General features: G+C 42.0%; 1 protein-coding gene across 8 annotated transcripts in view; it reads left to right on the forward strand.

Annotated features, from left to right (window-relative positions):
- The first annotated feature begins 3,629 nt into the window (after positions 1–3,629).
- LOC134344115 (prominin-1-A-like) overlaps positions 3,630–21,408 on the forward strand; it is a 168,683-nt gene continuing 150,904 nt past the window's right edge. For all 8 annotated transcript variants that reach the window (XM_063043405.1, XM_063043406.1, XM_063043408.1 and 5 more), the window contains exon 1: positions 3,630–3,705. The gene's annotated coding sequence lies outside the window, so the exon portion shown is untranslated. The remainder of the gene's footprint in view (positions 3,706–21,408) is intronic.

Consider the following 21,408-nt stretch of genomic DNA (forward strand, 5'->3'; position numbering starts at 1 on the left):
AACCCAACTCTTTCGCCTTCTCTCCATAACCCTTAACCCCTTTCCCATTCAGGAAACTTTTAATCTCAGCCTTAAATACACCCAGTGACATAGCCTCCATAGCAATGATTCACCACGCTCGAGCTGACAAAATTCTTCCTCATCCCAGTTTAAAAGGGACATTGCTTTATTCTGAGGCTTTGCACTTTAATCCTCAAGTTTCCTATCAAATTATTAAATATCCAGGAAACAAAAACAAGTCAAGGCTATTAAGAACATACTGGGGCAGCTGACAAAAAAATTGGTTGAAGTGTAGGCCATGTTAAAGTAGAGAGACCAAGAGGTTTAGAAAGGAATTTCAGAACTTAAGACTTAGCCAGGTTAAAGTCTAAAGTCGTGTCCCAGTCCAGTCATCAGCTGTGGCAGGGCTTACAACTATAATGGGTACATCGCCAGCAACAGCACATCCTTCCCAATGAGATTAACATGGTCTCTTCAAGTTTCGAACAGAAGGGAACGGGTATGTCACCACCCCCGACACTCTCCAGTGCATCTGAATCTATAGACATCGTTGCAAATGTAAGATCTTTTGAAGAGTGAACCTGCAGAAAGCATCGGGCCTGGACGGTGACCCTGGCCATGCTCTGAGATCCTGTGTGGATCCGCTGGCCACTACCTGGGTACCCAGGGAAAACAAGATAACATGCCTTAATGACTACCACCCAGGGGTTCTGACATTAAATACTTTGAGAGGCTGGTGGTGGCACACATCCAGCCTTCCAGACAACCTCGACCCACTGCAATCTGCCTACTACTGAAACACGCCCATGGTGGATGCTATTTTCCTGTCCCTACACTTTTCTGGAGCAATGGACAGTAAAGAAACCTATGTCATTCTATTGGTTTTTGACTACAGCTCCGCCTTCAACAATATATAATTCCAACACACTCGTCAGCAAATCCTGGAACCCTTGGAGTCAATGCCTCCCTCTCTGCAAATGGATCACTGACTTCCTAACAGACTGAAATCAGTAAGGATAGACAGTAATGCCACCGCTCTGATTATCGGTAGACCATACGCTTGCATTCTCAGTCTTCTGCTGTACTCTCTGACACTCATGCAGATGCGATCACACTGGCTCTCGACGGCCTTGCATTACCCAGACAAAAGCAATACCTACATCAGACTGCTGTTTGTTGATTACAGCTCAGTGTTCAACACAATCATACCATCAGTACCAATCAACAAGCTCCAAATTCTGTACCTTTCTCTACAACTGGATCCTTGACTTCCTCATTGGGAGACCACAGTCAGTGTGTATCAGAAATAACATCTCCTCCTTGCTGGCAATCAACACAGGTGTCCTTAAGGATGCATATTTAGCTCTGTTCTACTCTTTCTACACCAGGAATTCCCAACTTTTTTATACCATGGACCAATACCATTAAGCAAAGGGTTTGTGAACCCCAGGTAAGAACATGTGGCTGGGCACAGCTCAAAAGCCATCTATAAATTTGCAAATGACATAACTATTGTTGACAGAATTTCAGAAAGTAATGAGAAGGCGTACAGGAGTGAGATAGATCGGCTGGTTGAGTGGGGTTGCAACAACAACCTTGCACTCAAAGTCAGTAAGACTAAGGAATTGATTGTAGAGTTCAGAAGGGGAAGTCGAGGGAACACACACCAATCCTCATCGAACGATCAACAGAGGAAAGGGTGAGCAGTTCCATGGTCCTGGCTGTCTCTGATCTCTGAAGATCTGTCCTGGGCCAAACATATTGATGTAATTACAAAGAAGGCATGGCAGCGGCTATATTTCATTAGGAGTTTGAGAAGACTTGGCACACCACCAAAGACACTCGCAAATTTCTACAGATGTACTGTGGAGAACATTCTAACTGTCTGGTATGGAGGGGCCACTGCACAGGATTGGAAAAACCTGCAGAAAGTTGTAAACTCACCCAGCTACACCATGGGCACTCGTCTCCTCAGCATTGAGGATATATTCACAAGGCAATGCCTCAAAAAAGCGGCAACCATCATTCAGGACGCCATCACCAAGGACAAGTCCTCTTCTCATTGCTACCATCAGGAACAAAGGACAATGAACCCATGTGTACTATTTCACTGTTTTTCTTTCTCGCTATCTTATGTAACAATTATATATATATATATATATGTATCTTTTTGTAATTTATAGTTTATTATTATGCATTGCAATGTACTGCTACCGCAAAACAAGCTTCATGACATACGCCAATGATATTAAACCTGAGTCTGATTCATGACTACATGGCTAGATACTGCTCTAACTCCATCTACACCACTGCAGCAGGCTGCATCTCAAATAATGGGTAGCTGGAACTCAGGAAGGGACAGAGAGCGAAGTGACATGGTGTCATGGCAACTACCTTTCCCCTGTCAACAAGAGAGCTGGCCATGATGGGGCAGTGCATATGCTCCTATCTACACCAAGGGTGTTGAAGTTGATTGGGTTGAGAGCTTCAGGTACCTAGAACTGAACATCACCCATACCGTGTCCTGGTTCAACCACTTATCCATCTCGGTACTTGTTCTTTCATGTGTTATTATTGTACCTGCCCCGTGCACTTGGCCTGGCAGTTCATTCTAGATACGCACCACCCTCTGAATGATGAACTTACTCCTTAGATCCCTTTTAATACATGTGATGCATGGGTCAATATGGAATCAAATATGATACCAAAAGTCAGAATTTTGATAAGAAGATTTGTGCTGAGGATCAAACGAACTGGATTTAATATTCAATATCTCGTCGGAGAAATATCTGCTGATACAGTAATGAATGATGCCCAGCAATCCTAAAGTATGTAATTTATTGGCAATTCATTAAAAAAATCTTTCACATTTTTCACAAAACTGCTGGCTAAATGGAGCTGAATCTTCTGTTGACCCGTGAGCCATCCAAGATTATCCAATTACCTACATCTTCTATTACCGTCAGCTATGCAATATTCTGCTAGAACGCAACTCCCAACTGATGAACGAGAGGCTTTCAACCTCCAGTTTCTTCTAAATCACTCCTGTACTTGTGATGCTGCAGGTAGATTCGCCAAAGAGCGGCTTTAGACTCAGGGCCATGCAGGTGTTTTAGGAACCGGCGGTAAAATGAAGCTTGGGATGCGCTCCACGTTAAAATGCCCCGTTCCCTAAGGTGGGAACTGAGGCCCGTCGCAGTTCCACATTCTGTCCGATTACTTTACTTAAGAATTCAAACCTTGTCTGTTTCCCGGGATAGGTGTAATCGCCTCCGAAGGAGAGACGCATGTGTCCGTCCTATCCAGGACTAATTCACCAACCTCCATTGCCGAAAAGACAATATTGCATTACAGTTTCATGCAAGCTTGGAATGTGCAATCTCGCGACTTTGTTTTCTGCATTGCAGCGAATAATTACACTTCAAAGGGTAGTTCATTGGCTCCGAAGTCTCGGAGACGTTTAAAAGTGAGGAAAAGGCACAGCGGAAAAGACAAACTTCTCCAAATTTTTCCCAGCTCTTCACACTGCGGGGACCCTCGGAGGGGCTTTTTTTTGGTGCGTGTGACGTGATCCGCATGCGGTGGGATCCGGGGAGGTGCGCGCGCGGCTTGGAACCCGGTGCTCGGAGCGCGCGGCGCGGGTTGGAATTCGGCGCTGGGAGCGGGAGCGGGAGCCCGAGCCCGTGAGGACTGACTGACAGGCAGGTGGGTGCGTGTTGACCGGCCGGCGAGCGAGTATCATCTGTGGCGACTGCACCGCGGGAGGGATTCCCCCGAGCTTGGTTTCGGAGTGTTTTACAAGATTTTATTGAGAAGGAGGAGTAGAAAAGTAAGCTCACAGGGCTTCGGAACGTACGGCAGCTAAAACTGCAGCTGTTGTGCACCGTTGTTAGTTTGCAGGGGGAGAAAAAAAAGTCCTGCGAATATGTGAGAAAGAAACGAGATGGTGAAATTCCCGCACGCCAGGATTTTTGTAGTTAAAATCTGTGTATTTGAAATTTAAATATCGGAGTGCCATGCTTACGTTCGAGATTCTCAAATGTAAACGAAACAGCGAATCCGGCACTACTGATTTAAAATCAGCTTTGAGTGCTCAACATTTGCCCAAAATCTCAGCAGCTAGGTCATTTTACGGAGATTAAACCGTTCCCCGCGGATGGAATCGATAGCTCAGTTATAAGTCATTTGACCCAGTCAGCACATGTGTTCCTGTTGAGTCCCTCCTATTCATTAACTTCACCCTCCGTAACATTTGAACCCATCCCCAGAGTTTGTGCAGCCTTTCCTAAATGAATGGAGGCACTCCATGTTAGTGAAATAGTTCCATCTTTTCTCTACTTTGTTTTGTGTATATTGTCAAAAATCTAGACTAAATTTGAAGGAAACATCGGGGAAAGGGGAAACCGGCAATGTTTCAGATTTACAACTAAGCGAACTTCGAAATCAAACATTTTTGGGTTGCAGAGAAAGGGGAGAGATGCAAATGATACAGGCGCTGGTGGCAGATTACCTGCCTGAAGTGATGTATGTAAGATATGGATGAAGATAGGTGGAATAAGAGGGGAAGCCAGACTACAGTGGGATTATAGGAGACGCAGTTGGCGAAGTAAAACAGAGAGGGAGAAAACTTGACCTTGAGGAATACCTCGCAGAACTGAATCAATGGGTATGAAAGGGAAAGCCTAGCCTTCCAATGGCAGGCCCTCCACCTTACAAAATGGGAGATGATTGTGGTTGTTGCAAGTCAAACATTCCTGTGATAGAACAGTACCGTAGCCAGGCACCTTCATTGCCTTCCCTCAACAATGTTGGGACTCTCCATCCCACTCTCCCTCTGTTCTTTAACTTTGTGAATGGAATTAACACTGAAAATCCCAACATCCAGCCTTGTGGAAGGATGGCTATGAAGGTGTCTACCCTAGCATTTGATTCATAGGCCTTGGCAATTCAAATGCTCATCTAGACGCAGCTTAAATTCTGTCAGCGATCCAAGTTCAACCATTCTGTCCAGCAGTCCTTTCCCTGTACTTGCCTTTCTGGGTGAAGAATGTCCTCTTGTGCTAGTGAGGGATGAGTGAGGCTGGGGGAAGCTTCCTGCAATTTATCTGATTGACACCCCTCATAATTTTGTATTTGCTGGTAATCAATTAGGGTAAGTGGGCTGAGTAGTGGCAAATGGGTTTCAATACAGATATGTGTGCATTGATGCATTTTGGAAAGTCAAGCCAGCATAAGACTTGTACTATGAATGGTAGGTCTGGGGTCCCCAACCTTTTTTGCACCACGGACCAGTTTATTATTGACAATATTGTTGCAGACCGGCTGACTGGGGGGGGGGGGAGGTGTTCAAGTAGGGTTAAACTCACCTCAACATGTCTTTTACAGTTAGCGTTGCCAACTTTCTCACTCCCAAATAAGGGACAAAAGTAGCAGTCAAATTCCGGGACACTTGTGTTTACCCCAGGAAAGACTACCATGACCATGAAGCCTGTGTGCGCATGCGTGACGTGCCAATTTTTTTCCCACAAATCGGTTTTGGCTTAATCTTCTCGACTACACTGTACATACATTATTTCTACTTTATATAGGCTGTGTATTTATCATATCATTCCTGCGTTTACTATATGTTAGTGTTATTTTCGGTTTTATGTGTTATTTGGTATGATTAGATAGGTTTTTTTTGGTTGTGGGCACGTTCAAAAATTTTTCCCATATAAATTAATGGTAATTGTTTCTGCACTTTACGCCATTTCGGCACGAAAGGTTTCATAGGAATGCTCTACCTTAGCAAGGGAAATACGGGACAAGGGCAGTCCCGTATGGGACAAACCAATTTAGCCCAATATACAGGATGTCCTGGCAAATACGGGACAGTTGGCAACCCTATGTTCAAGTCCAACAGTGCATGACAGGGAATGAGGAAAGGTGCAGCTGACTCATATCGTTTCCTCGCGGCCCGGTAGCACATGCTTTGCGGCCTGGTGGTTGGGGACCGCTGTGGTAGGGGACTAGGGAGTGCAACAGAACAAAGGGACTTGAGTTCAAGTGCATAGTTTGTTGGAAGCAGCATCACTGGTGGGTGGGTTGGTGGAATAAAAGGTGCTCAGCACACTGGCCATCAGTCAGGTCAATGAGTATAGGAGTTGTAAAAGTTGTGGAACACCACAGTTGGAGTATTGTATACAGTTTTGGTCATCCTTTAAAAGGAAAGATGTAGTAAATTGGAAAGAGTGCAGAAATGATTTGAGGATGTTGTCATGTATAGAAACCTGGCTAAAGGATGCATGTCTCTGGGAGCTGAACGTCCAAGGATACACGGTATATCGGAAGGATAGGAAGGTAGGCAGAGGGGGAGGCGTGGCTTTATTGGTAAGAAATGATATTAAATCATTAGAAAGAGGTGATATAGGATTGGAAGGTGCAGAATCTTTATGGGTTGAGCTAAGAAATAGCAGGGGTAAAAGGACCCTGATGGCAGTTATTTATAGGCCTCCAAACAGCTGCAGGGATGTGGACTACAAATTACAACTGGAAATAGAAAAGGCTTGTCAGAAAGGCAGTGTTATGATAATTGTGGGGGATTTTAACATGCGAGTAGATTGGAAAAATCAGGTCGGCTCTGGATCTCAAGAGAGAGGATTTGTAGAATGTCTGTGAGATGGCTTTTTAGAACAGCTTGTTGTTGAGCCCACTAGGTGATCGGCTGTACTGGATTGGGTATTGTGTAATGAACCGGAGGTGATTAGACAGATTGAGGTGAAGGAACCCTTAGGAGGCAGTGATCATAATATGATTGAGTTCACTGTGAAATTAGAAAAAGAGAAGCCGAAATCTGATGTGTCGGTGTTTCAGTGGAGTAAAGGAAACTACAGTGGCATGAGAGAGGAACTGGCCAAAGTTGACTGGAAAGAGACACTGGCGGGAAAGACGGCAGAGCAGCAGTGGCTGGAGTTTATGCGAGAAATGAGGAATGTGCAAGACAAGTATATTCCAAAAAAGAAGAAATTTTCGAGTGGAAAAAGGATGCAACAGTGGTTGACAAGAGAAGTTAAAGCAAAGGAGAGGGCATACAAGGAAGCAAAAATTAGTGGGAAGACAGAGGATTGGGAAGTCTTTTAAACCTTACAAAAGGAAACCAAGAAGGTCATTAAGAGAGAAAAGATTAACTATGAAAGGAAACTAGCAAATAATATCGAAGAGGATACTAAAAGCTTTTTCAAGTATATAAAGAGTAAAAGACAGGTGAGAGTAGATATAGGACCGATAGAAAATGATACTGGAGAAATTGTAATGGGAGATGAGGAGATGGCAGAGGAACTAAACAAGTATTTTGCATCAGTCTTCACTGAGGAAGACATCAGCAGTATACCGAACACTCAAGGGTGGCAGGGAAGAGACGTGTGCGCGGTCACAATTACGATAGAGAAAGTACTCAGGAAGCTGAATAGGCTAAAGGTCGATAAATCTCCTGGACCAGATGGAATGCACCCTCATGTTCTGAAGGAAGTAGTTGTGGAGATTGCGGAGGCATTAGCGATGATCTTTCAAAAGTCGATAGATTCTGGCATGGTTCCGGAGGACTGGAAGATTGCAAATGTCACTCCGCTATTTAAGAAGGGGGCAAGGAAGCAAAAAGGAAATTATAGACCTGTTAGCTTGACGTCGGTGGTTGGGAAGTTGTTGGAGTCGATTGTCAAGGATGAGGTTACAGAGTACCTGGAGGCATATGACAAGATAAGCAGAACTCAGCATGGATTCCTTAAAGGAAAATCCTGCCTGACAAACCTATTACAATTTTTTGAGGAAATTACCAGTAGGCTAGATAAGGGAGATGCAGTGGATGTTGTATATTTGGATTTTCAGAAGGCCTTTGACAAGGTGCCACACATGAGGCTGCTTAACAAGATAAGAGCCCATGGAATTACAGGAAAGTTACATACGTGGATAGAGTGTTGGCTGATTGGCAGGAAACAGAGAGTGGGAATAAAGGGATCCTATTCTGGTTGGCTGCCGGTTACCAGTGGTGTTCCACAGGGATCAGTGTTGGGGCCGCTTCTTTTTACATTGTACATCAACGATTTGGATTATGGAATAGATGGCTTTGTGGCTAAGTTTGCTGACGATACGAAAATAGGTGGAGGGGCCGGTAGTGCTGAGGAAACGGAGAGTCTTCAGAGAGACTTGGATAGATTGGAAGAATGGGCAGAGAAGTGGCAAATGAAGTACAGTGTTGGAAAGTGTATGGTTATGCACTTTGGCAGAAAAAATAAACGGGCAGACTATTATTTAAATGGGGAAAGAATTCAAAGTTCTGAGATGCAACGGAACTTGGGAGTCCTCGTACAGGATTCCCTTAAAGTTAACCTCCAGGTTGAGTCGGTAGTGAAGAAGGCGAATGCAATGTTGGCATTCATTTCTAGAGGAATAGAGTATAGGAGCAGGGATGTGATGTTGAGGCTCTATAAGGCGCTGGTGAGACCTCACTTGGAGTACTGTGGGCAGTTTTGGTCTCCTTATTTAAGAAAGGATGTGCTGACGTTGGAGAGGGTACAGAGAAGATTCACAAGAATGATTCCGGGAATGAGAGGGTTAACATATGAGGAACGTTTGTCCGCTCTTGGACTGTATTCCTTGGAGTTTAGAAGAATGAGGGGAGACCTCATAGAAAGATTTTGAATGTTAAAAGGCATGGACAGAGTGGATATGGCAAAGTTGTTTCCCATGATGGGGGGGTCTAGTACGAGAGGGCATGATTTCAGGATTGAAGGGCGCCCTTTCAGAACAGAAATGCGAAAAAAATTTTTTAGTCGGAGGGTGGTGAATCTATGGAATTTGTTGCCACGGGCAGCAGTGGAGGCCAAGTCATTGGGTGTATTTAAGGCAGAGATTGATAGGTATCTGAGGAGCCAGGGCATCAAAGGTTGTGGTGAGAAGGCGGGGCAGTGGGACTAAATAGGATAAAATGGATCAGCTCATGATAAAATGGCGGAGCAGACTCGATGGGCCGAATGGCCTACTTCTGCTCCTTTGTCTTATGGTCTTATAAAATGTAATAAAAAAGAAAGGCTGTGCCTTTATTCTTTAGAAAGTCGGAGAATGAGGTTTTTCATTATAGAAATGCTTAGCATTATGAGGGGCATAGATAAGGTGGATGGTGATAGTTTTCCCCTGGGTAGAAGTGTGTCCAAAACTAAGTAGCATAATTTAGGGTGAGAGGAGAAAGATTTAAAAGGGTCCTGAGGGGCAACTTTTTCACCGGAGGGTGATGAGTAAATGGAATGAGCTGCCAGAAGAAGTGGTTGAAACGAGTACAATAAGATCGTTTAAGAAGTATGTGGATGAGTACCTGGAAAGTGGGGGGGGGGGCGGTGGGCCTTCGAGGGATATGGGCCAAAGAAAATTGGAACTAGCTTGGTGGGCATCAGGGTCAGAATGGACTGGTTGGACTGATGTGGCTGTGGCTGTAGCTGTGCTGTATTGCTCTGTGACTGCATTCCATTTTATACTTGCCTAGTCTGGGTAATCTGTTACGGTAATTTGAAAACTCTGTGCATTTCCCCAACTGGTAGGTGATCCGTGGAGACTCCTATTAGTGAGATTGATGTTTTACCATCTCTTACCTAGATCCTCTTTCAGATTTGAGTTATGTACCTTTTTACTGTTGCCGTTGTTATCGTTAATCAATAGGTATATTTTCTCTCTTTATTAAACCATGTCTTTCCCAGTCCTGATCTCTTTATTGCCATGTCTCTGCAATCCTGCTATTTGGTTCACTGCAATGTATTCTTAAATCTTTATACGTACTACAGCAGATTAACTTGTTTTTTTTTTAGGTAGTTTCTCTTTATCTTGCCTGGGTGAATAACTTGCTTCCCCATCTGCTGTGAGGAGCAGAGAAACCATGTGCACTTAGGAAGTCTATATGCAAGTATCCGTCACTCCTTGCATCTTTCTGGAGAGTTGCCCTTTTAAGAGGGAAAATTTTTTGTAGCTTATATTCTACTTCTTTTGTAGACTGCTTGAGTAAATTGGCATTTTATATAATTAACATTATTGTGAGCCTCACCTCCAATTTTTCTGCTGATGCAGTAACAGCAGTGTACTTAATGAGTCTCTTATACACTTGCTCTACTGCTGTGTTCTTGGTTTTTTTTTGTGTTGTTTTGTGCTTCTGTGCTCCGTTTTTTGGCTTTGCTTGGATTAAAGCTTGTTTTATTTCTTGCAAAACATATTCCATCTGAAAGTGAAGATAATGAATTTATACTACTTTTTGTTTGGCCTAATCTTATCACCGCTTTCTTTAAAAAAAATTGTTTCTAGCAATGGCCCTTTTGTTAAAGCTAATCTGAGGTCCACTGGTGCAGCAGAAGGTTAGATATGGCAGCTGATCTACACGGCCCTCACTTCCACACAGCAATGCAGAGAGATGGAAGTTTGGAACAATTTGATCCATACACTGAAGTTATCCTAAAGATCTGACTGATGTTTTTTTTTCTGGGCAGCCTTCTTTCTAAGTCATCACATCAATTACTGCTTTCGCAAACAAAGATGTGCCCTTAGAAACATAGAAAACCTGCAGTACAATATAGGCCTTTCGGCCCACAAAGCTGTGCTGAACATGTCCTTACTTGAGAAATTACCTGGGGTACCCATGGCCCTCTATTTTTCTGAGCTCCATATACCTGTCCAGGCATCTCTTAAAAGACCCTATCATATCCGCCTCCACCACTGTTGCGGGCAGCCCATTCCATGCAGTCACCACTCTCTGCACAAAAACAACAACAACTTAACCCTAATATCTCCTCTGTACCTACTTCCAAGCATCTTAAACTGTGCCCTCTTGTGTTAGCCAAGCAGGCCTGCGAAAAAGCCTCTGACTATCCACACGATCAATGCTGTAACTTTTTTCCCCAGGAATTTATTTCAAGTGTTTTCATTCAAATTATTGTTTGGCAGAGATCAACAATGGTAAAGGTATGGGCTCATCTGCAATAATAAAGTATCTTGGATGGGGAGTGGGGGGTGGAATTCTATATTTTTAAATAAAAGATAATTAAATTCAAAGCTGTGAGATGGGAAGAGCTGTGTTTGTGTAGTTGCGTGAGGGGAGTAACTGGGCTGGTGTGCTTTAGGACCTGATGCTGATATCACTGCTATTTTTATTAAATGAGAAAAAAATCTACATTCAAAAACTCAATGCAAAGCTGTCAGATTTCTGCATAATACAAAGCTGGGCAGGGTAGTGGAATTGGAGGAGGCAGCACTCAGGGGACACACGGACCTGTGTGAATGTGTGGAATAATGCCAGTTGAAATTTCATACACGTACCAAGCAAAAGTGACTAATACAGAAATAGTTTATCAAAGGTTGAAAGACAGCAGAGACTTGCATTGTTTTAGCAATCAGTCATCTGCTCTTAATTGAGATTTTTATGTAGTGTTAAATTCCCACTTTAAATTACTTCAAACCATTGGATTTAAACAAAACAAAGTGCATTCTGTTTTGTCATAACTTGTTGAAATGAAAATGGCCAATTGAGGAAACTGCGTAGCTCTGTTTGGAACTCTTTAACAGGATGACCATCGGGAGAAATTTCCTGTTTTGTGTGAATGGTCATTAACATAATAGGCACTTAATTGTATAAGCTTATTTGAAAAATACTGAAGCTGGCTTGCTGCAGAATGCACCCCTTACATTTTTCTTGACTTTTTTTAAACAGCCTTATGTATTTTGAACAGTGAATCATTTCTGCATATGAAGTATTGTAGCATTGGTATGTTGGTTATTGTGATGTGGACTGATTAATGTTTATTTCATAACTTGTAAAGATTTGGTATAGTAATCCATATGCATTAGTTTTCACATTTCGATCTCAATGGTCCATTGTAAGTTGTAGGTTACAGCCTGCTGTGGGGTATTCCTCCAACACTTTAAACATTTGGATGAACAATGAGGGGGAATGTCTTTAAGCACACCTGCATTGCAGTAGAATGATATACGGAATATATGGGCTGTTGATTTTGATGTTTGCAGTAAGTGCTATATTGCTAGGGCTCAGACTTGGATTCTCCTGCAATGGTGTTCAGGTTTCTGATAAAATGTCTGATACAATGAGTCCACAATTTGTTTGAATCACAGCACAAGGGGTGGTTATTCAGTCTTCTGTCTGTTGAAGTGGATCTAGCTAGTGCACTCTTGATATCTGCTTCCTGTAAGCCATTTATTAAATCTTTGTCATCTTTGTCAAAATAATTGTTTGATAACCTCTCTGTACCTTCTAACTTGCATTTTGTTATTAAAAATGAGTGGTTGCTTTCTCTGCTTGGGTCTGTTGTTGATTATTTAAATTAGTTGTGGCAGGGATGGTAGAAAAGAAAGATACGAAATTTGCTCAAGATGTATTTTAGTATAATTCTGCAAAATGTTGCCCAGAGATGATTTAAAGAATGACAAGCAGGTTTATGGAATTTGTCAGTTGCGACTCCCTGGAATTAAATTTAGCAGATTATCTGAGATACCAAGTGATAAATTCTGGCAGCAAAAATATATTACATATAAGAATGAAGACAATTACACCTAGGTAGTATGATTTTCCATATACAGCACTGTGCAAAAGTCTTAGATACCCCAGATTTTTATATCAATTTTGTTTTAAATGTTTTTTGATTTTTGCATTAGTATCAAAGTTCAAAGTGTATTTATTATCAAAGTATGTATGCAGTATACAACCCTGAGATTCATCTTCCTGTAGGCAGCCACAAAACAAAGAAAATCATGGAATCCACTCAAAGGAAAACATCAAACCCTTCCCACTTAAAAAAACACAGGCGCAAACGCCAGAAGATGAGTTAAAGAAACACAGAAGTGAAGGTGTTCAGGCATATTCAGTTCACCTCAGTGTTAGTTATCTGCAGGCCACCCTGATTCATAATTGCTCAAAGCAGCACCAACAAAATAAAGGAGTGACCAGAAACGACTCATAACATGAACTATGGGTCCAGTCCGCAAACTGCGTCGATTAAACCTTGCTGAAGACCCTGGACTCTGGGCGCAGTGAACGAGAGACCATTTGTATGCAGGGGCCTTCCTCCGGGAGTGGCAAGGGAAAGGAAGACCGTCACAAGCAGACACCTTCCTCCAGCAGCAGTGAGTGTCTGGTAGATGGTGCTCAACACACGCTCACCTTGTGCTCTCGCCTCAATGATTTCAATCTCCCTCAATGCTTTGATTGGCAAGAAATGGTGTCGATCATGAGAACACATCCCGTCTCCAGGCTTTTTGACCTCAAGGCTGCATGCTTCGCTCGAGACCTCCCCGAATACTCTCTGAGAAACCGAAGTGACAGAATGCTCAATGGTCAGAAAACACACCACCTAAATGTAGATCTCAGGCTCTAACAGTAGTAGAACCACATTTAAAAGAAACATAAGTGAAAATAGTAGTTACGTGAACTGTCTGGAGGATGTTGCTTTTGGCTGATTGTTCACTGGTGCCATCTTCTAGAGCATTCTTAGTAGAAAAGAGCAAATTTTAAATTTCCAGACTTTCATTTTCCAAAAAATTGAATATTAGAGATTTTTTTGTATTTTTAAAGAAAATAGCATTAAGTAATAGACCACCTTTCAAATAGAAATTTGATTACTTTGCGGGTATATAGCCCAGTTCATGATTAAACAAAGATAACAAACAGGTGCTGATGATCAGTGAGTTGAGAAAGGTTCAATGATTTTGTGCTCCAACAGAAAAATAAGAGGAGAAGCAAAATATTGTTCAAGTTTCTCATAGATCCTGGTTTAAAAAAATTCCTGTAGATTCTAGGAGTCAAAGATCAGCAAATCTGCTAGGCATAATTGAAATTTATCTAAATATCTGGAAGATAATAGAGCAAGAAACTAGTGAACATTTTGGAAAATTTAGGAGTTTCATAGTTGACTTTTTCTGGGTACAGAAGGAGCCCTCCAAGAATACAGAGCTATCCTAACCGCATGATTTTCCAAGAACTCTGCCAAATCCTGTTTACTTAAGGTATAGAAGTTAAGGCTACGTCCACACTACGTCGGATAATTTTGAAAACGCCGGTTTGGAGCAAAAACGATAGGCGTCCACACTAAGTGTTTTTGAAAATATCTCCGACCACATTAGTCGGATATTTGCGTGAATCTCCTACTGGGCACGCGCAGGACACACAGAAAACAAGCGAAGAGGAAACGGTATACTTGGTGCGCATTTGTCCAGTTACAGAGTAGAAAAACTTAAAAGGACTTGCTCTTGACTCTTGCGCAGGAGGACTTAAAACTTAAAAAAAAACAAATACTGGAGCGTATAGAGGCAACCGGCAGGGAGTTTACGGACAGTATGACCCGGCTGACAACGAACACTGAAAAACTGACTAACTCTGATGCATTAATAAAGCACTTTGTTAAATGTATAAAATGTCTGCATCAGTGTTATCTTGTATTTCCATACAATGTTACATTAGGCTGTTACACATCTATTGTCAGAGAAGTACTTGCATAAATAGGTGAACCACCTTCATACAAGCAAGGACAGAAAACAGGGCAAAGTGAGTATACTTATTTATTCAGTAAGCTGTGGGTCAAAGTATTTGGTGAGTACATTTCTAACCCTTCTGGCTTCAGTCTCGTTGCCGTCTGTTCTGAAATTGTTAGGTGGTTGCGTTCAAGAAAACAACGAAATGCCGTGCTGCGGCCATCTGTTCCGGCACGTCATGACAGCGTTTTTAAATAGTCAAAAAAGCTCACTTTACAAATTAACTCTCACACCGTTCACACCGACTGCGCGTTATAACAGCTTGTGCAGTACCAAGCAGAAGCAGAAAAAGCATTGTTGTTGTGGTGTTGTCATGACAGCGTTTTTAAATCTCTCCGGTTACCCCGTACACACTACAATGGATATTAGGCGTTTTCAGATTTATTCACTCTGGGGATTGTTTCTGAAAATCTCTGTTTTCGGGGGATGAAAACGCCGTTTCAGTGTGGACAGGAGGTCAAAACAAAGTGAAAAAGCTTTGTTTTCAAAATTATCCGGTGTAGTGTGGACGTACCCTAAGTCATTGATTTTTAAATTCTGTTAAATTTGAAACTGCACTGGTTAGTGGAGATACTATTAAAAGGATACAGCCTATCTCATAATTTGACTGAAATTTGGTAGAAGCCAGAAAAAAATCTTTAATTGACAAGTAACTGATCAGGTTAGTGATGAAATTGAATTAGTCATTTTTGATGGTGACTTGGTAATCTTGCTTGTCTCATTTGCAATGTTGACATAATGTGGTGAAGTAACAAAGATAAATTTCATGCCAGTATATACTAGAATTGTCTCTTTAACTTGCAGCCCTTAATCCAAACCTGACTATCCAAAGGAGGTGAACTGTAAATCTTGAGTTTGGGTCATCTGACTTGCTTGGATTAGGACTGGCTGGACTGGCTCTGCTATATATATGCTAATTCTCAGGGTCCTATAAGTGAATTTACTGTCAGGAGCAGGAGCCATGCAGGGGTTGTCTTTTACTGTGAATGTCTTCTCTTTTGCCTGTTATATTGCTGGCATTTAGGGCAGCACTAAAGGTCCTTGAGATTCTTCATTGCTGTTTCTGTTACAATTTTGTCTTACTAGTCCGTTTAGTTAGTCCTGAGAGGATCAAAGGACCTCTCTTAGTCTGGCCTCTGCCCTTTGACTTGATTGGCATGGGTGACCCTACCAAGAGCCCTGACTCCAGTGAGTATAGCTGTCCTGGTCATTGAGGCACTCAAGCCTCCAAGCCACGACAAGGCTGTGGTCCTTCTCTTGGAGGTGGGTTGAGTGTGCCTGGGCAGAGTTCTGGGTCACAGTTTTATGTCACTGGACACAAATTGCATTTGAATTGTAGGTCATTGGTCTTGGTCTGGATTTTTATTTGGTATCCTAACAAGCATCAAAATTGTAATGCTGTTTATTGTCATTTTACACCCTTTGGTGTGTATGCGCCATACTTTCAAAAAGAGGGACTAGAGAAGTCCCAGGCGTAAGGGACATGACACTGAAGGGAAAGTGTGTATTTTAGAGTAAGTGTTTAGTAATATGAATTGGGTGAATCCAGATAATCAGCTTGTCTTTCAGTCCAAGATATGGTGGGTATCAATGCAAACTAGTGAAGGGAAACAGATACTGCAGAATCACAACCTGGTGAAATGAAGTCCAAATGTTTTGGGTTTTAGTGATGAAATGCACGATTCACTTGAACTTCACTTTGCAGGCAATGACCTTATCAGCATGGCATATAAGAGCAACTTTTTAACTTAAACTACTCTGTTTTTAAAGTGCATTTAAGTTTTGCTTAACCTTTATTTTAGCACTGGTTCAAGGTATTTTATTGAGAACACTGAACAATATAAAGCAAAAGAATAGGCCCTTCAATTCAACCCATGATCCTCTCGTATCCCCTTTTGCCTATCACCTGTCCAGCTCTCGGCTCTATCCCTCCCCCTCCTGTCTTCTCCTATCATTTTGGATCTCCCCCTCCCCCTCCCCCTCCTACTTTCAAATCCCTTACTCACTCTTCCTTCAGTTAGTCCTGACGAAGGGTCTCGGCCTGAAACGTCGACTGCGCCTCTTCCTATAGATGCTGCCTGGCCTGCTGCGTTCACCAGCAACTTTGATTTGTGTTCCTTCAATTCATGATGGCTTTGTTGACCGTGACCTGCAATTGAACTAATCACTAGTGTGTGTACTCTGACTATCTACCCTATCTATGCCTATCATAATTATGTACGTCTAGCTGTTCACCCCTCAGCCAGTACTCCAGAGAAAACTTCAGCTTGTCAAGCCACACTTTATAGCTAATGCTGTGTAATCCACCTTACATCCCTGGTGAACCTCTTCTTTGTCATCTCCAAAGTATCCTCATCCTTCCTTTCATGTGATGACCAGAGCTGCACACAATACTCCAAATGTCTCCGAGCCAAAGTTTTGTACAGCTGCAACAAGGCATCACAATCTTTATTCGCAATGCCCGGATCTACAGTATGAAAGCTAACATACGCCATATACGCTCCTTACAACCCCATCTACAGTGTACCTACTTTCAGGTACCTGAGTATCCTTCTGTACATCATTTTAATTGTTTTAGTACTAATTTGTGAAAACAAATGGATGATCTGGGTTTCATATGGCAGTGTTTGCTTTATGAATAGATCATCTACTGCACAACTTATTTAAAAATATAACTACCATACAGTACCATATACGGCATTATAGTTATGAAATATTTACTCAGCGGTTTAGCTGCATTATCTTTACATGATGAGGGGCATGTGACTGCTATTTCCCACAAGTTTCTTTTATTTTAAAATTGTGACTTTAAACTCCTATTTTTTGTTTCTAAAAAGTAAGAAAAATCTCAATTTATACAATTTGAACAATTTCTTGACGATCTCTTTGCAAACTTGGAAGAAATTATTGGGAGTACACCAATTGTTGCAATCCAAGCAGTTGGGTTGATAATGCACCATGAGGATTCTGAAGCCAAGTGCCTAATGCAGTTTTTCCCTCTTTCAATGTGTCAGAAATTGATGCTGGATTGGAATATAGATGTTTGTGTTGCTATGGATTCCCAGCAGCTGTAGGATCTCGTGTAAGTATTGAAGAGTACCATTTGGCAAAAGCCACAGGCACATAAGCCTTCCAAAAAAACTGACACATGAAAGGAGAGACGACAAATCCAAAGGTGTTTGAGAAACTGCGTTTGTACGAACAACAAGCCTTCTGACTGTGGCCACAAATCTAGAGATCTAATGAATGCTTCAGTGTTGGACAGTGAACCTCAGCTTTGCTTTCTGGTGGGTTTCTGGTTTGGTCACTGCAACCAAACTTGTCTCGGCACTTCCAGGCAGCAATTGTAGACAATGTTCTCCTAGTTATCACAAGGAATGCCAGGTTTCAAACTTGCTTGACCATGTACTTCACTCTTCTCTCTTGGGCTGCTCTGTGTGGTTGCCTATGAATCAGAGACTTGGGAAGACTCCAAGGCACATGCTTCAGCTACCTCAGCCAGTGAGCATCCAGAATAGACTGTATACCAGCCCTTTCAGAGATTTCATCGTGCTTTATCCAGCAGCAGAAATGCCTAACTCCACCCACAAATTCAGTCCATTCGACAATCAAGTTGTACCTGGGGGTGGGTGCCTAAACTGCACTCTAGAAAGTCAGTTGATATCAGTAAACAAGATAGCATTGAGAATTTGAAGAATGAGAACTTCAGGGAACCTTCATTTACTTATAGCCACAAAAGGGTACAGGTGATGGAGCAAAAGATAAAAGTTCTGTTTAAACTCTGCATGTCAAGCAACATCCGTGGAAGGAAAGGATCGCCAAGACTTTGGGTCAAGACACTGCATCTGGGCTATAGCTTCTGACTGTGTGATGAAATCAAAGTACAAAGGTTAGTAAAAAGAGAATCGCCACTTTGACTCTAAGTCTCACACAAGGTACTTGTGATTAGCTTGTCAATAGCCACTCAAGACCTTACAGAGTAAAGGGACGTTTTGAAACAATTCATAATTCATGGGAGATAAGTATTTACTGACACCATGCCCCATGTCAGGTGATGATTTTTGTATACAGTAATAGATTTGAAATATTTCCAACCAGACTGCCAGTTAGATACCTTAGATGTACAGCACGGCCATGCCTATGAACACTTCAAAACAAAAATTGATTTCAATTAATATATCATCTACTAACATTGAAATCCGAACAGCAGGAGGCATAACCAGATAAAATGAGCACCAATTCAAAGAATGAAGAGCAAGAAAGTTAACAAAAACCATGGCTAGAAATGTATTTTGAGAACATTAAAAATGAGGGGAGAAACTTCTACAGAATGGAATTTGGATGCAGAGTTCTGTCATACAGAGATGTTCAATTTTATTACTTTCCCCCATCATTCTATTCCTTTTTCACGTGAGTAACCAGCTTCCCTTTTTAGCTGCAGCAGCACTTATTATCTCAACCTTGCTGAGGGTGGCAAGTTGCTCACAAGACCAGAGAAAATTTGCAGATGCTGGAAATCAAAGTAACACACACAATGCTGGAAGAACTCAGCAGGCTAGGCAGCATTTATGGAAAACAGTAAACAATCGATGTTTTGGGCTGAGACTCGTCACTCTCTTCCATAGCTGCTGAGTTCCTCCAGCATTTTGTGTGTTGCAAGTTACTCATGCCAAACTCAGGAAATCTTTCCCAAGTACCTTTAATGCACAGATTTTCTGTATTTGAACTATGTTTCACAATTAGCTTTCTAGAACTGATTAAGATTTATAACTACTATGTTTCACAACTCAGAACTGATTTAGGACCACCAACAGGAGCATTCATTAATTTCACATTTCTGTTTTAGCCAAGGGAAATGGAAGCCAGTTATTATATCCATTGACAGTCCAGCTGAAAGCTAGACCAACCTCCAGTTACTGTACCCATTTGGTATCATTTGTTTTTTCTTAAATCGAGTGCAGGTGGAAAGGAGTATATTTATCATCCAAACTATGGTTCCAGTAGGATTATGGTATAGGTCAGGTGGGTAAGTGTTTCAGAGAAATTTGATAGAGGAAATAGTGTTCAAAGTCTGCCTTAATCCCTAAGTCTGAAAGAGGAGCCAGTGTGGTCAAAGATCTCGTATCAAACTGTTGCTGCACATTCGAGATTTCAGCTGTTGTCTGTGTTTACCTAAATGCTTTTTATTCCCTCTTGGAGTCTATATCATAACTTAGTGATTTGACATCTTGCATTATAAGCCAATTTGTGTCCTTTACAATGAGCCTCTACAGATCTCAAATTTTGTGCTCTGCTGGCATTTTGTTGAGAAGCTGCCAAAACTGGTAGATTGTTTGCATTTGACTTCAGTAGTGTGGGCTTTCTTAGTTTTATGGCCTCTGATCTGGGGCTGTTGCTTATCTGTAAAGAGCTTTGGCAACTTATAAAGATTGTATGTTTTGAGAAGGAGGAGCTAATAGACTTGCAGACAAATTCTTCCATTGCAAATTTCTTGTTTATTTTAATGTCTTCCAATCTAGCCATTGATGATTGTATACTTTTCCTGGTAATCATAAAAGCTGCCTTGTTTTCTGTCTCTATTCTGTATTGGTTTATTATTATCCCATGTACTGAGATACAGTAAAGCTTCCGTTTGTATGCCATCTGGGCAGATAAGTTGGTAACAAGCACAGAATGCAGAACATAGTGCCAGAGGTACAGAGTAAGTATGACTATGATTCAGAGTTTCATGAATTCACATTTAGTGTATGAAAGTTACAGTCAGGAGTCTGACAACAGCAGGATAGAAGTTGTATATTGAGTCTGGTGGTATGTGCATTCCAAATGATTTATCTTCTGTCTGATGTGAGAAGAGAGAACGACTGGGGTAGGAATAACTTTGATTTTATGCTGGCTGTTTTCCTAAGTCAGTGAGAAGTGTAGACTGTCTATGGAGAGGAGGCTGATTTGGTGATGTGATGTGTTCACAGCTGTCTGCAATTTCTTGCTGTCTTGGATAGAGCAATGGCTACACCAAACTGTGATACGTCTGGATAGGATGCTTTCTATGGTTTAACTATGTGTTTGTGTGTGCATATGTACTCCTCTCTCCTGCTCTAACATTACCCCCTCTGAATGCACTGCCCTTCACTGTCTCCACACCAATCCCAACCTCACCACCAAACCTCCCCTACAAAGGGGGTGCTGTTGTAGTCTGGTGGACTGACCTCTACTTTGCTGAGGCCAGGAGGCAACTATCAGACACTTCCTCTTACTTGCCCTTGGAAGAGGATCCCACTCGGGGGCCATCGGGCCATTATCACCAACCTCATCAACTCTGGAGGTCTGCTATCTGCTACCATCAATCTTGTAGTTCTTTTACCCTGCTTTGTGCATTTCTACCTCCTATCCAAGAAACTCAAACTTGACTGTCTGGGTAGGCCAATCGTTTCTGCCTGTTCTTGTTCACCTGAATTTGTGTCCACATACCTTGACTCTATTTTATCCCCCTTGATTCAGTCCCTTCCTTCCTACGTCCATGACACTTCACATGCTCGTGATCTCTTAAACAACTTTCAGTTCCCGGGCCCTGATCACTTTGTTCTCTCTATGGATATCCAATCCCTATGCACTTCTATTCCCCCCCCCCAATCAAAGAGTGCTCTGATTCTTTCTAGATAACATTTCTAACTAGTTGCCCTCCACCACCCTCTTCTGTCTAGCAGAACTGGTCTTCATACTCAACAATTTCTCTTTTGTTTTCTTCCACTTTCTCCATACCCAAGGTGTAGCCATGGGCTCTGGCATGGGCCCTAGCTATGCCTGTATTTTCATTGGCTACATAGAACAGTCTTTGTTTTAAGCCCTCACTAGTAATGC

This window comes from Mobula hypostoma, chromosome 3 (genome assembly GCF_963921235.1).
Source record: "Mobula hypostoma chromosome 3, sMobHyp1.1, whole genome shotgun sequence".
In the NCBI taxonomy this organism is placed as follows: Eukaryota; Metazoa; Chordata; class Chondrichthyes; order Myliobatiformes; family Myliobatidae; genus Mobula; species Mobula hypostoma.